The sequence below is a fragment of the Zea mays genome, chromosome 3 (genome assembly GCF_902167145.1).
Source record: "Zea mays cultivar B73 chromosome 3, Zm-B73-REFERENCE-NAM-5.0, whole genome shotgun sequence".
NCBI lineage: Eukaryota > Viridiplantae > Streptophyta > Magnoliopsida > Poales > Poaceae > Zea > Zea mays.
Window position 1 is genome coordinate 197,590,796 of NC_050098.1, and position 15,713 is coordinate 197,606,508.

Here is a 15,713-nt window from a genome sequence, read left to right on the forward strand (position 1 = left end):
CAGTCCGGTGAATTTTAGCGGAGCATCTGAAGTGAAAACCCGAGGCTGGCGAGTTCCGGAGGCCGCCCTTCCTTGGAGCACCGGACATGTCCGGTGTACACCGGACAGTCCGGTGAATTATAGCGGAGTTGTCTCTGGAAATTCCCGAAGGTGGCGAGTTTGTGTTGAAGTCCTCTGGTGCACCGGACATGTCCGGTGGTGCACCGGACACTGTCCGGTGTACACCGGACAGTCCGATGCCCCCAGACCATAGGTGCCTTCGGTTGCCTTTAGCTCACTATTTGAACCCAACTTTGGTCCTTTTAATTGGCTTGATGTGAACCTTTTGCACCTGTATAACTTATACACTAGAACAAACTAGTTAGTCCAATTATTTGTGTTGGGCAATTCAACCACCAAAATTATATAGGAACTAGGTGTAAGCCTAATTCCCTTTCACTGACCGATGGTGTTTCTGCTAATGTGGAGGAGGCAGTCACTGCTGGGCAGCATGGTTCTGGGTTCTCCCAATTGGTGGCTGCTGGTTCTCCTGTTGTTGTCTCTGCCAGGGTGCGGAGGTTTGAGTATTGTCAGTCTTCCCGGGCTGATAGATGGAGATCAAAGCCACCCGTGTTCAAAGTTTATTCCAGGAGAAAATTATCTCAGGCTCAGGTAGTCCAGGAAGACCTTTTACTGCAATCTGTGGTGGAAATGGTTCCACCTTTGGAGGAGTTCAAGTCTGCGGTTACTAAGCCTTCTGATGGCTTGTTACCACCCCCTCCCCACCGAAGGACCAAAAGCAGGAAAAAGGTAATGCCAAGTGATTTTCGGCCACGGAGAAGTAGGAGGGTGGCCAAATTCCCTCCAGAACTTGGATCCAATGCGGCTGCACAAGTATGTAGACATCTGGGTTTTTGTGATGAAACGGAGAATATTTCTCTCGATGATGCCTGCAATTATGCAAAGTTATTTTATTCTGGGCTTTCAAGTGCACATGTGGCTGCTTTGGCAGCTTTGTTTGGATGGGAGGTCCCTTAGGTGGGGGCGATCTGTTTTGTTTCCAATGGAGAATAGCTGTTTTCTTATTTGGAATGTGAGGGGTCTAAATGATCGTGCCAGGAGGGACTCGGTTAAATCTCTGGTCCTTTATATCAAGACTTCCATTGTTTGTCTACAGGAAACCAAATTGTGTGCTATCTCGGACTTTGACATGTTGTCTATTCTTGGGACTGGTTTCAGTAATTTTGTGTGTAGTCCCGCCCAGGGGACTAGAGGAGGAGTTCTAATTGCTTGGCGTGATGGGTCTTTTGTCTCTGTGGCTTCGGTTGTGAAGAATTTCTCTGTCTCAGTCCAGTTTCAGGATGAGTCTGGTTCTTCCTGGTGGTTCACAGGTGTGTATGGACCTCACCAGGATATTTTTAAGCAGGAGTTTATCCATGAATTGAGAACGGTTCGTGATGAATGTGTGGGGCCATGGTTTTTATGTGGGGATTTTAATATGATCCTCCGGGAGGAAGATAAGAATAATTCCAACATTAATAGGCTATTGATGGGTCGCTTCAGGGGGTTTGTAAATTCTATGGAGCTAAAAGAGATTCCTTTGATTGGCAGAAGATTCACTTGGTCAAATCAGAGGGAGGTGCCTACTCTTGTGAAATTAGATCATGTTCTCTGCACTGCGGACTGGGAGGATTTTTTTCCAGATTGTTCTCTTCACAGTAATGCTACTGCTGTCTCGGATCACTGTCTCCTAACTCTTAGATTTAGAGAGGGGGCGTGGGGAGGAGAAGATTTCACTTTGAGAGTTTTTGGCCAAAAATCCCGGGGTTTTTGGAGGTGGTGGCTGCTTCGTGGAGTCTACCTCTGCAGAATTTTTGTCCATTTGAGAAGATATCATTGAAGTTTAAAAGATTAGCTAAGTGTTTGCAGTCCTGGGGTCACAAAGAGGTGGGGAATGTCAATGCCCGGTTGGGTCTTGCCCGTGAGGTTTTGCATAGGCTGGAGATGGCGCAAGATATCAGATCCTTATCCAGGGAGAAGCTTTGGCTTTGGGGGCAGCTGAAACAGCATTGTCTGGTATTGGCGTCTTTGCAAAGAACTATTGCACGTTTGCGGTCCAGAATTCAATTTTTAAAAGAAGGAGATGCCAATACTCATTTCTTTCACCGACAGGCTGTCTACCGTAAAAAAGGAAGTTCATTTCAAATCTAGAGGAGGATGGAAGGGTGTACACAAATCATGAGGATATTCAAGGAGTTCTGGACAGTTTCTTTACCAACCTTCTAGGCACTAATTTTCCAAGGTCTGCTACTATTGATTTATTGGGCTGTCATAGGCCTGCAGCGGATCTCAGTGAGCTGGATAGCCCTTTCTCGGAGAAGGAGGTGAGGGATGCGATTGCTGACCTGCCTTCTGACAAGGCTCCTGGGCCTGATGGGTTTACAGGGAGGTTTTACAAGACCTGCTGGAGCATTATTAAGGAAGATCTGCTGGCTGCCCTGAATTTTCTGCACCAAGGAAATGCTCATAAACTTGGACTGTTGAATTCAGCCTATATTATTCTTCTCCCAAAGAGGTCCGATGCTATGACTGCAAGCGATTATAGGCCCATTAGTCTCATCCACAGTTTTGCTAAGTTGGTCACCAAGCTGCTGGCCAACAGGTTGGGCCCTCATCTTCATGGGTTGGTGGCAGCCAACCAAAGCGCTTTTGTGAGAGGGAGATCAATTCATGATAATTTTATGCTGGTTCAGCAGTCTATTAAGTCGCTGCACAAGAGGAAGATTGCGGGTCTATTCTTAAAATTAGATATTTCAAGGGCATTCGATTCCGTGTCATGGGCCTTCATTATTGAAATTCTTGTCCATCTTGGCTTTGGTCCAATCTGGCGGAATCTTATTTCCTCCCTAATGTTCACGTCTTCTACACAAGTACTTCTTAATGGCTCGCCTGGTGATCGTATTGCTCATCGGCGAGGCCTTCGTCAGGGTGATCCCCTTTCTCCTATGCTGTTTGTGATGGTCATGGATGTTCTTAATAGTCTGTTCAGGGCAGCTGAAAGCAGGGGACTGTTACACGGATTGGAGGCAGCTGGAATTCGGAATAGGCTCTCGATCTACGCTGATGATGTGGTGCTTTTTGTTAAACCTTTGGTGGATGATCTGAATTGTGTTAGATTGATTTTGGATTGCTTTGGTGAAGCAACGGGGCTGATAACAAATCTGCGTAAAAGTTTTGCTATTCCAATTAGATGTGAAGGACTGGAGAGTCAGGCTGGCTACAATATCTTGCAATGCAGTTCGGGATCCTTTCCGTGCAGCTATTTGGGGCTGCCTATCTCTGATAAAAAGCTGAGGAAAAGGGATTTTATGGTGTGGGTTAATAAGATTGCTGACCGGCTTCCCAACTGGAAGGCTCGTTTGCTGAGTCTGGCTAGTAGGACAGCGTTAGTGAGGCATGTGCTTTCGGCAATTCCAGTTTATATCCTTATGGCCATGAGTGTTCCCAAATGGGTGATCAAGTCAATTGATAAACTCATGAGAGGTTTTCTATGGAAAGGAAGGAAGAATGTTAATGGTGGAAGCTGTCTTGTTCCTTGGGAGATAGTAACCAGGCCTCTAAAGTATAGCGGTCTTGGAGTTTCTAATTTACAATTCAAAAGTTGGGCTTTACAGGTGAAATGGTTATGGCTGCAAAGAACCGATCCGTCCAGACCATGGCAGGGAATGAATCTTCCTATTCAGCAACAAGTGAGGCAGTTTTTCAATCTTTCGGTCTTTCATGTGGTCGGAGATGGAACTAGCACTCTCTTTTGGTTTGATAAATGGTTGAATGGGAAGGCTATCTTTGATATTGCACCAGAGGTTGTCTGTTTGGTGGACAGTAGAGTCAGCTCGACCCGGACGGTTGCTCAAGCTTTGGACAACTGGCGTTGGGTTAGGGATATTGGGAGTCATCTTTCTATGATTGGGCTGCAGCAGTACTTAAAATTATGGGATGAGATTGGACAGGTGACTCTTTCACAAGAGGCGGACAGGCTTGTTTGGAGACACACGACTTCTGGGTAGTTTTCCTCAAAGTCTTGCTATAATGCCTTCTTCCTGGGGTCCATTTTCTTTGAGCCTTGGAAACGATTGTGGAAGACTTGGGCCCCCCTAAATGCAAATTTTTTCTTTGGCTGGCTATAAGGAATGAATGTTGGACTGCGGACAGACTTCAGAGGAGAGGGTTACATTACCCGGCGAGTTGCCCCCTATGTGATCAGGAGCAGGAAACGATCCAACATATCCTTTGCAACTGCAGTTTTTCTAGGGATTTTTGGCATCTCATTTTGTCGTCCATCGGGTTTGGTAACTTCACTCCTATTGCTCCTGAACAGTCCATTGCTGCGTGGTGGGAGAGGGTCTCTAAAAGAGTCCATAGGTGCAAGAGGAGGGGTTTCAATAGTGTCATTATCCTTGGAGCTTGGTGCTTGTGGCTCTCTCGTAATAGGGCTGTTTTTGATGGTGTGAGCCCTTCCATTAATTTGACAAAGAGGTTGTTTCTAGATGAGTTGATTAGTTGCAGTAAGGCGGGAGCGAAGCATTTAGACAGTTTGGGAATTATTGTCGCTTTAAATAGGGTCTCGTAGGGCCTGTCAGGCTTCCCCTTGTGTGGAAGGCTTGAGGGTTTGGTCTTGGTGTTGTAATTCGGTCCACTTTGGACCTTTTCCTTTCTTAATATAATGATGCGCAGCTCTCCTGCGCTTTCGAGAAAAAAAAGGTAACAGAAGCAAACTATTCCAAGGCCCTCTTTGTTTCAGCTTGTGTTTAACAGAAACTATATACCACATTTTACGACTTGAAGGTTTACGACCATTAATACTGTATTAAAGCGTAACCTAGCAGAAAATTGAAGCCAATCGCCAAAAGCGCTTCTTGTCCAGATTCAGGGCTCCTCATTTGCACTTCCAGTCCAATCATTCTCAATCCAGAGCAGTCCAGTTGTTGATGCACTAGATGCAGGGACAAGCAGTGTTGTAGCTTTTGGAAAGCTGAAGGATGTATGTGAAATAAGCCAGAAGCAGGTCCGGGGGAGCTTATGCTGGCTTATGTGGGATGCTTTTACGAGGGGTATCACATGCAGTATACATTAAATTCATGCAAAAGCCAATCCAAAGGCAGTTTTCAGCTTCTCAAAAACTGTCATTTACATGTAGCTACAGAAGCCAGCTTATGAAAAGCGGCAGCCCAAACAAACATGTCCTAAGGTCTAGCTGTGTACCATGCGAAATTTTCTGAATAATTCATCAGGATTTATGTTGGTGACATTCGTTTATATAAGATCCATACTTTATGGGCTGCCTTTCAATGTGATTGTAATTAAGCCGAGACTTAAAGTACTTCCTTTTCTTATTGCAAATTATGTTCATATTAACCAGTCTTACATAAATGCATGTCATCCATAAAAGCAAAAGTGAAAGGGAATTAGGCTTACACCTAGTCCCTAATTAATTTTGGTGGTTGAATTGCCCAACACAAATCTTTGGACTAACTAGTTTGCCCAAGTGAATAGATTATACAGGTGTAAAAGGTTCACACTCAGCCAATAAAAAGACCAAGTTTTGGATTCAACAAAGGAGCAAAGGGGCAACCGAAGGCACCCCTGGTCTGGCGCACCGGACTGTCCGGTGTGCCACCGGACAGTGAACAGTACCTGTCCGGTGCACCAGGGGACTCAGACTCAAACTCGCCACCTTCGGGAATTTCCAGGGCGACTCGGCTATAATTCACCGGACTGTCCGGTGTACACCGGACAGTGTCTGGTGCGCCAAGGGAGGTCGGCCTCAGGAACTCGCCAGCTTCGGGAAACGCCAACGGCTAGTCCGCTAAAAATCACCGGACTGTCCGGTGTGCACCGGACTGTCCGGTGCGCCTCCGGAGCAACGGCTATCTCCGCGCCAACGGCTCTCTGCCGCGCATTTAATGCGTGCTCTGCGCGCGCAGAGGGCAGGCTCGCCCATGCTGGCACACCGGACAGCAAACAGTACCTGTCCGGTGTGCACCGGACACCCAGGCGGGCCCAGAAGTCAGAAGCTCCAACGGTCAGAATCCAACGGCAGTGATGACGTGGCAGGGGCACCGGACTGTCCGGTGTGCACCGGACTGTCCGGTGCGCCATCGAACAGACAGCCTCCCAACGGCCACATTTGGTGGTTGGAGCTATAAATACCCCAACCACCCCACCATTCATTGCATCCAAGTTTTCTACTTCTCAACTACTACAAGAGCTCTAGCATTCAATTCTAGACACACAAAAGAGATCAAATCCTCTCCAATTCCACACTAAGCCCTAGTGACTAGTGAGAGTGATTTGCCGTGTTCATTTGAGCTCTTGCGCTTGGATTGCTTCTTTTCTTTCTCACTTGTTCTTGAGATCACAACTCCATTGTAATCAAGGCAAGAGGCACCAATTGTGTGGTGGCCCTTGCGGGGAAGTTTTGTTCCCGGCTTTGATTTGAGAAGAGAAGCTCACTCGGTCCGAGGGACCGTTTGAGAGAGGGAAGGGTTGAAAGAGACCCGGCCTTTGTGGCCTCCTCAACGGGGAGTAGGTTTGCAAGAACCGAACCTCGGTAAAACAAATCTCCGTGTCTCACTTGCTTATTCGCTTGGGATTTGTTTTGCACCCTCTCTCACAGACTCGTTTCTTTATTACTAACGCTAACCCGGCTTGTAGTTGTGTTTATATTTGTAAATTTTAGCTTCGCCCTATTCACCCCCCCTCTAGGCGACTATCAATTGGTATCAAAGCCCGGTGCTTCATTAGAGCCTAACCGCTCGAAGTGATGTCGGGAGATCACACCAAGAAGGAGATGGAGACCGGCGAAAAGCCCACTACAAGCCACGGGAGCACTTCATCGGAAGAGCCCCGCACCAAGAGGAAGGAGAAGAAGAAGGATTCCTCCAAACGGAAGGAGAAAAAGGCTTCCTCTTCTCACCACCAAGAGAAGAAGGAAAAATCTTCTTCCCACAAGCCGCATCGGAAAGGCGACAAGCATAAGAGGATGAGGAAGGTGGTCTACTACGAGACCGACACTTCATCAACTTCTACCTCCGACTCCGATGCGCCCTCCGTCACTTCTAAGCGCCAAGAGCGCAAGAAGTATAGTAAGATCCCCCTACGCTACCCTCGCATTTCCAAACATACACCTTTACTTTCCGTCCCATTAGGCAAACCACCAACTTTTGATGGTGAAGATTACGCTAGGTGGAGCGATTTAATGCGATTTCATCTAATCTCGCTCCACAAAAGCATATGGGATGTTGTTGAGTTTGGTGCGCAGGTACCATCCGTAGGGGATGAGAACTATGATGAGGATGAGGTGGCCCAAATCGAGCACTTCAACTCTCAAGCAACATCAATACTCCTAGCCTCTTTGAGTAGAGAGGAGTATAACAAAGTTCAAGGGTTGAAGAACGCAAAGGAGATTTGGGATTTACTCAAGACTGCGCATGAAGGTGATGAGCTCACCAAGATCACCAAGCGGGAAACGATTGAGGGGGAGCTCGGTCGGTTTCGGCTTCGCAAAGGGGAGGAGCCACAACACATGTACAATCGGCTCAAGACTTTGGTGAACCAAGCGCGCAACCTCGGGAGCGTAAAGTGGGATGACCACGAGGTGGTTAAGGTTATTCTAAGATCACTCATTTTCCTTAACCCTACTCAAGTTCAATTAATTCGTGGTAATCCTAGATATACTAAAATGACCCCCGAGGAAGTTATCGGGAATTTTGTAAGTTTTGAGTGCATGATCGAAGGCTCGAGGAAGATCAACGAGCTTGACGAACCATCCATATCCGAGGCGCAACCGGTAGCCTTCAAGGCAACGGAGGACAAGAAGGAAGAGTCTACACCAAGTAGACAACCAATTGACGCCTCCAAGCTCGACAATGAGGAGATGGCTTTAATCATCAAAAGCTTTCGCCAAATCCTCAAGCAACGGAAGGGGAAGGATTACAAATCCCGTTCCAAGAAGGTTTGCTACAAGTGTGGTAAGCCCGGTCACTTTATCGCTAAATGTCCATTATCAAGTGACAGTGACAGGGATAACGACAAGAAGGGCAAGAGGAGAGAAAAGAAAAGGTACTACAAGAAGAAGGGCGGTGATGCTCATGTCTGTCGGGAGTGGGACTCCGACGAAAGCTCAAGCGATTCCTCTGACGACGAGGACGCCGCCAACATCGCCGTCACCAAGGGACTCCTCTTCCCCAACGTCGGCCACAAGTGCCTCATGGCAAAGGACGGCAAAAAGAAGAAGGTTAAATCTAACTCCTCCACTAAATATGAGTCTTCTAGTGATGATAATGCTAGTGGTGAGGAAGATAATTTGCGAACTCTTTTTGCCAACCTTAACATGGAACAAAAGGAGAAATTAAATGAACTAATTAGTGCCATCCATGAGAAGGATGATCTCTTGGACTCCCAAGAGGACTTCCTAATCAAGGAAAATAAAAAACATGTTAAGGTTTAAAATGCTTACGCTTTACAAGTTGAAAAATATGAAAAATTATCTAGTGAGCTAAGCACTTGCCGTGAGATAATTGACAACCTTAGAAATGAAAATGCTAGTTTAAATGCTAAGGTTGATTCTCATGTTTGTAATGTTTCAATTCCCAATCCTAGAGATAATAATGATAATTTGCTTGCTAGGATTGAAGAATTAAACATTTCTCTTGCTAGCCTTAGATTAGAGAATGAAAATTTGATTGCTAAGGCTAAAGATTTTGATGTTTGCAATGCTACCATTTCCGACCTTAGAACTAAGAATGAAATGTTGCATGCTAAGGTTGTAGAACTTAAATCTTGCAAACCCTCTACATCTAATGTTGAGCATGTTTCTATTTGCACTAGATGTAGAGATATTGATATTAATGCTATTCATGATCACATGGCTTTAATTAAAAAACAAAATGATCATATAGCAATATTAGATGCTAAAATTGCCGAGCATGACTTAGAGAATGAAAAATTTAAATTTGCTAGAAGCATGCTTTATAATGGGAGACGCCCGGGCATTAAGGATGGCATTGGCTTCCAAAGGGGAGACAATGTCAAAATTAGTGCCCCTCCTAAGAGATTGTCCAACTTTGTTAAGGGCAAAGCTCCCATGCCTCAGGATAACGAGGGTTACATTTTATACCCTGCCGGTTATCCCGAGAGCAAAATTAGGAGAATTCATTCTAGGAAGTCTCACTCTGGTCCTAATCATGCTTTTATGTATAAGGGTGAGACATCTAGCTCTAGGCAACCAACCCGTGCCAAGTTGCCTAGAAAGAAAACTCCTATTGCATCAAATGATCATGTTATTTCATTTAAAACTCTTGATGCTTCTTATGTGCTTACAAGCAAATCCGGCAAGGTAGTTGCCAAATTTGTTGGGGGCAAACACAAGGGCTCCAAGACTTGTGTTTGGGTACCCAAAGTTCTTGTTTCTAATGCCAAAGGACCCAAAACAGTTTGGGTACCTAAAGTCAAGAACTAAATTTGTTTTGTAGGTTTATGCATCCGGAGGCTCAAGTTGGATACTCGACAGCGGGTGCACAAACCACATGACCGGGGAGAAAAGGATGTTCTCCTCATATGAGAAAAACCAAGATTCCCAACGAGCTATCACATTCGGGGATGGAAATCAAGGTTTGGTCAAAGGTTTGGGTAAAATTGCTATATCACCTGACCATACTATTTCCAATGTTTTTCTTGTTGATTCTTTAGATTACAACTTGCTTTCTGTTTCTCAATTATGTCAAATGGGCTACAACTGTCTTTTTACTGATATTGGTGTCACTGTCTTTAGAAGAAGTGATGATTCAATAGCATTTAAAGGTGTGTTAGAGGGTCAGCTATACTTAGTAGATTTTGATAGAGCTGAGCTCGACACATGCTTGATTGCTAAGACTAACATGGGTTGGCTCTGGCACCGTCGACTAGCCCATGTTGGGATGAAGAATCTTCATAAGCTTCTAAAGGGAGAGCACATTTTAGGATTAACAAATGTTCATTTTGAGAAAGACAGGATTTGTAGCGCATGCCAGGCGGGGAAGCAAGTTGGAGTCCATCATCCACACAAGAACATCATGACGACCGACAGGCCGCTTGAGCTACTCCACATGGATCTATTCGGCCCGATTGCTTACATAAGCATCGGCGGGAGTAAGTATTGTCTTGTAATAGTGGATGATTATTCTCGCTTCACTTGGGTATTCTTTTTACAGGAAAAATCTCAAACCCAAGAGACTTTAAAGGGATTCTTGAGACGGGCTCAAAATGAGTTCGGCTTAAGGATCAAGAAAATAAGAAGCGACAATGGGACGGAGTTCAAGAACTCTCAAATTGAAGGCTTTCTTGAGGAGGAGGGCATCAAGCATGAGTTCTCTTCTCCCTACACACCTCAACAAAATGGTGTAGTGGAGAGGAAGAATCGAACTCTTTTGGACATGGCAAGAACCATGCTTGATGAGTACAAGACACCGGACCGGTTTTGGGCCGAAGCGGTCAACACCGCCTGCTACGCCATCAATCGGTTATATCTTCACCGAATCCTCAAGAAGACATCCTATGAACTCCTAACCGGTAAAAAGCCCAACATTTCATACTTTAGAGTTTTTGGTAGCAAATGCTTTATTCTTGTTAAAAGAGGTAGAAAATCTAAATTTGCTCCTAAAACTGTAGAAGGTTTTTTACTTGGTTATGACTCAAACACAAGGGCATATAGGGTCTTTAACAAGTCCACTGGACTAGTTGAAGTCTCATGTGACGTTGTGTTTGATGAAACTAACGACTCTCAAGTAGAGCAAGTTGATCTTGATGAAATAGGTAATGAAGAGGCTCCGTGCATCGCGCTATGGAACATGTCCATTGGGGATGTGTGTCCTAGGGAATCCGAAAAGCCTCCAAGTGCACAAGATCAACCGTCCTCCTCCATGCAAGCATCTCCACCAACTCAAAATGAGGATGAAGCTCAAGTTGATGAAGGGCAAAATCAAGAAGATGAGCCACCTCAAGATGATGGCAATGATCAAGGGGGAGATGTAATTGATCAAGAAAAGGAGGATGAGGAAGAACCAAGGCCGCCACACCCAAGAGTCCACCAAGCAATACAACGAGATCACCCCGTCGACACCATCCTCGGCGACATTCATAAGGGGGTAACCACTCGATCTCGTGTTGCACATTTTTGTGAACATTACTCTTTTGTTTCCTCTATTGAGCCACACAGGGTAGAGGAAGCACTTCAAGATTCGGATTGGGTGGTGGCGATGCAAGAGGAGCTCAACAACTTCACCAGAAATGAGGTATGGCACTTAGTTCCACGTCCTAATCAAAATGTTGTAGGAACCAAATGGGTCTTCCGCAACAAGCAAGATGAGCATGGTGTGGTGACAAGGAACAAAGCACGACTTGTGGCCAAGGGATACTCCCAAGTCGAAGGTTTGGATTTCGGTGAAACCTATGCACCCGTAGCTAGGCTTGAGTCAATTCGCATATTATTGGCCTATGCTACTTACCATGGCTTTAAGCTTTATCAAATGGACGTGAAAAGTGCCTTCCTCAACGGACCAATCAAGGAAGAGGTCTATGTTGAGCAACCTCCCGGCTTTGAAGACAGTGAGTATCCTAACCATGTTTATAGGCTCTCTAAGGCGCTTTATGGGCTCAAGCAAGCCCCAAGAGCATGGTATGAATGCCTAAGAGATTTCCTTATTGCTAATGGCTTCAAAGTTGGCAAGGCCGATCCTACACTCTTTACTAAAACTCTTGAAAATGACTTGTTTGTATGCCAAATTTATGTTGATGATATTATATTTGGGTCTACTAACGAGTCTACATGTGAAGAGTTTAGTAGGATCATGACACAGAAATTCGAGATGTCGATGATGGGGGAGTTGAAGTATTTTCTAGGATTCCAAGTCAAGCAACTCCAAGAGGGCACCTTCATTAGCCAAACGAAGTACACTCAAGACATTCTAACCAAGTTTGGGATGAAGGATGCCAAACCCATCAAGACACCCATGGGAACTAATGGGCATCTCGACCTCGACACGGGAGGTAAGTCCGTGGATCAAAAGGTATACCGGTCGATGATTGGTTCATTACTGGATTTATGTGCATCTCGACCGGACATTATGCTTTCCGTTTGCATGTGTGCAAGATTCCAATCCGACCCTAAGGAATCCCACCTTACGGCCGTAAAACGAATCTTGAGATATTTGGCTTATACACCTAAGTTTGGGCTTTGGTACCCTCGGGGATCCACTTTTGATTTAATTGGTTATTCGGATGCTGATTGGGCAGGGTGTAAGATTAATAGGAAGAGCACATCTGGGACTTGCCAGTTCTTGGGAAGATCCTTGGTGTCTTGGGCTTCAAAGAAGCAAAATTCGGTCGCTCTTTCCACCGCCGAAGCCGAGTACATTGCCGCAGGTCATTGTTGCGCGCAATTGCTTTGGATGAGGCAAACCCTGCGGGACTACGGTTACAAATTAACCAAAGTCCCTTTGCTATGTGATAATGAGAGTGCAATCAAAATGGCCGACAATCCCGTCGAGCATAGCCGCACTAAGCACATAGCCATTCGGTATCATTTTCTTAGGGATCACCAACAAAAGGGAGATATCGAGATTTCTTACATTAACACTAAAGATCAATTAGCCGATATCTTTACCAAGCCTCTTGATGAACAATCTTTTACCAAACTTAGGCATGAGCTCAATATTCTTGATTCCCGCAACTTCTTTTGTTAGATTGCACACATAGCTCATTTATGTACCTTTGATCATATCTCTTCTGTATATGCTATGACTAATGTGTTTTCAAGAGTATTTCAAACCAAGTCATAGGTATATTGAAAGGGAATTGGAGTCTTCGGCGAAGACAAAGGCTTCCACTCCGTAACTCATACTTCGCCATCACTCCAAGCAACTCTCTATTCCTTGGGGAGAAATGAGCATCAAGAAAAGGGACTTCGTCTTTGGGAGAAAGTAAGAGCCCAAAGCTAAAGGACCGGACTTCGCTTTTGGTATAATCTTAACTCATTTACTTATGACCAAAAGGGAAGATAGTACTTCATGGGCTCTAATGATTCCGTTTTTGGCGATTCATGCCAAAGGGGGAGAAAGTATGAGCCCAAAGCAAAAGGACCGCACCACCACCATTGTCAAAAACTTAGTACTTTCCAAAAGTATTTGTCAATTGGTATCCTATTGTGTTCGAAAGGGGGAGAAAGTAGTATTTCAAAAATGGTATATCAAAACCCTCTTGAACACTAAGAGGAGTATCTCATTTAGGGGGAGTTTTGTTTAGTCAAAGGAAAAGCATTTAAAAAAGGGGGAGAAAATTTCAAATCTTGAAATTGCTTTGCAAACTCTTATTCATTTACCTTTGACTATTTGCAAAAGATCTTTGAAATGAATTTACAAAAATTTTGCAAAAACAAAACATGTGGTGCAAGCGTGGTCCAAAATACTAAATAAAAAAGAAACATTCCATGCATATCTTGTAAGTAGTTATATTGGCTCAATTCCAAGCAACCTTTACACTTACATTATGCAAACTAGTTCAATTATGCACTTCTATATTTGCTTTGGTTTGTGTTGGCATCAATCACCAAAAAGGGGGAGATTGAAAGGGAATTAGGCTTACACCTAGTCCCTAATTAATTTTGGTGGTTGAATTGCCCAACACAAATCTTTGGACTAACTAGTTTGCCCAAGTGAATAGATTATACAGGTGTAAAAGGTTCACACTCAGCCAATAAAAAAACCAAGTTTTGGATTCAACAAAGGAGCAAAGGGGCAACCGAAGGCACCCCTGGTCTGGCGCACCGGACTGTCCGGTGTGCCACCGGACAGTGAACAGTACCTGTCCGGTGCACCAGGGGACTCAGACTCAAACTCGCCACCTTCGGGAATTTCCAGGGCGACTCGGCTATAATTCACCGGACTGTCCGGTGTACACCGGACAGTGTCCGGTGCGCCAAGGGAGGTCGGCCTCAGGAACTCGCCAGCTTCGGGAAACGCCAACGGCTAGTCCGCTAAAAATCACCGGACTGTCCGGTGTGCACCGGACTGTCCGGTGCGCCTCCGGAGCAACGGCTATCTCCGCGCCAACGACTCTCTGCCGCGCATTTAATGCGTGCTCTGCGCGCGCAGAGGGCAGGCTCGCCCATGCTGGCACACCGGACAGCAAACAGTACCTGTCCGGTGTGCACCGGACACCCAGGCGGGCCCACAAGTCAGAAGCTCCAACGGTCAGAATCCAACGGCAGTGATGACGTGGCAGGGGCACCGGACTGTCCGGTGTGCACCGGACTGTCCGGTGCGCCATCGAACAGACAGCCTCCCAACGGCCACATTTGGTGGTTGGAGCTATAAATACCCCAACCACCCCACCATTCATTGCATCCAAGTTTTCTACTTCTCAACTACTACAAGAGCTCTAGCATTCAATTCTAGACACACAAAAGAGATCAAATCCTCTCCAATTCCACACTAAGCCCTAGTGACTAGTGAGAGTGATTTGCCGTGTTCATTTGAGCTCTTGCGCTTGGATTGCTTCTTTTCTTTCTCACTTGTTCTTGAGATCACAACTCCATTGTAATCAAGGCAAGAGGCACCAATTGTGTGGTGGCCCTTGCGGGGAAGTTTTGTTCCCGGCTTTGATTTGAGAAGAGAAGCTCACTCGGTCCGAGGGACCGTTTGAGAGAGGGAAGGGTTGAAAGAGACCCGGCCTTTGTGGCCTCCTCAACGGGGAGTAGGTTTGCAAGAACCGAACCTCGGTAAAACAAATCTCCGTGTCTCACTTGCTTATTCGCTTGGGATTTGTTTTGCACCCTCTCTCACGGACTCGTTTCTTTATTACTAACGCTAACCCGGCTTGTAGTTGTGTTTATATTTGTAAATTTCAGCTTCGCCCTATTCACCCCCCCTCTAGGCGACTATCAAAAAGCATAACTGCATAAGCAAAGAAATTTTTATTTACTAGCGCTGAGTGCCTTTACATGGAAGCAACATGTGTCATGGCAAGGATGAGAAGCTGCACATCACAGTCGAACTCAAGAGCAACAGTGATTCCTGAAGCATAATCAATGGTCTCGGTTTTTAAGGGGGTGTTTGTATACACTAGAGCTAATAGTTAGTTGGCTAAAAATTTGATAGTGGAATTAGCTAGCTAACTATTAGCTAAAATGTTTAAATGTCTTCATCTAATTTTAGCAGCTAACTATTAACTCTAGTGCATTCTATTAGGATATGTATATATCAGGATCAATCAGAGCCTGATTAGCGATTGATTGTAATCTCCTAGATTGGCTAACTGCCATGTATAGCCTAGGATTGGTTTCCATCTATAGCCTAGGACTGTTTCCTTGTACAAGGAATAGCTTCCCATGTATGTACTTCCATGCATGCCTACTGGCTATATATAACAGGCTCCCCACCCACAATGGGTGTGTGGTGATTCCCTCCATTCTTCCCTTCTACATGGTATAAGACTTTTAGATCCTGCGCCTCCACCCCTCCTGCTGCGCCACACCCTTCTTGCTGCGCCACCGTTTCTCCCTCCCAGGTCACCATGACTGAGGCCACCATCCATGCTACCGCTGTGTTCGTCGCTCCCTATGCGACGATCAACGCCAAGAATCACATCCCGGTAACCCTTGAGTTACCTTGAGCTGGCAAAGCCCAACTTCAATCAGTGGG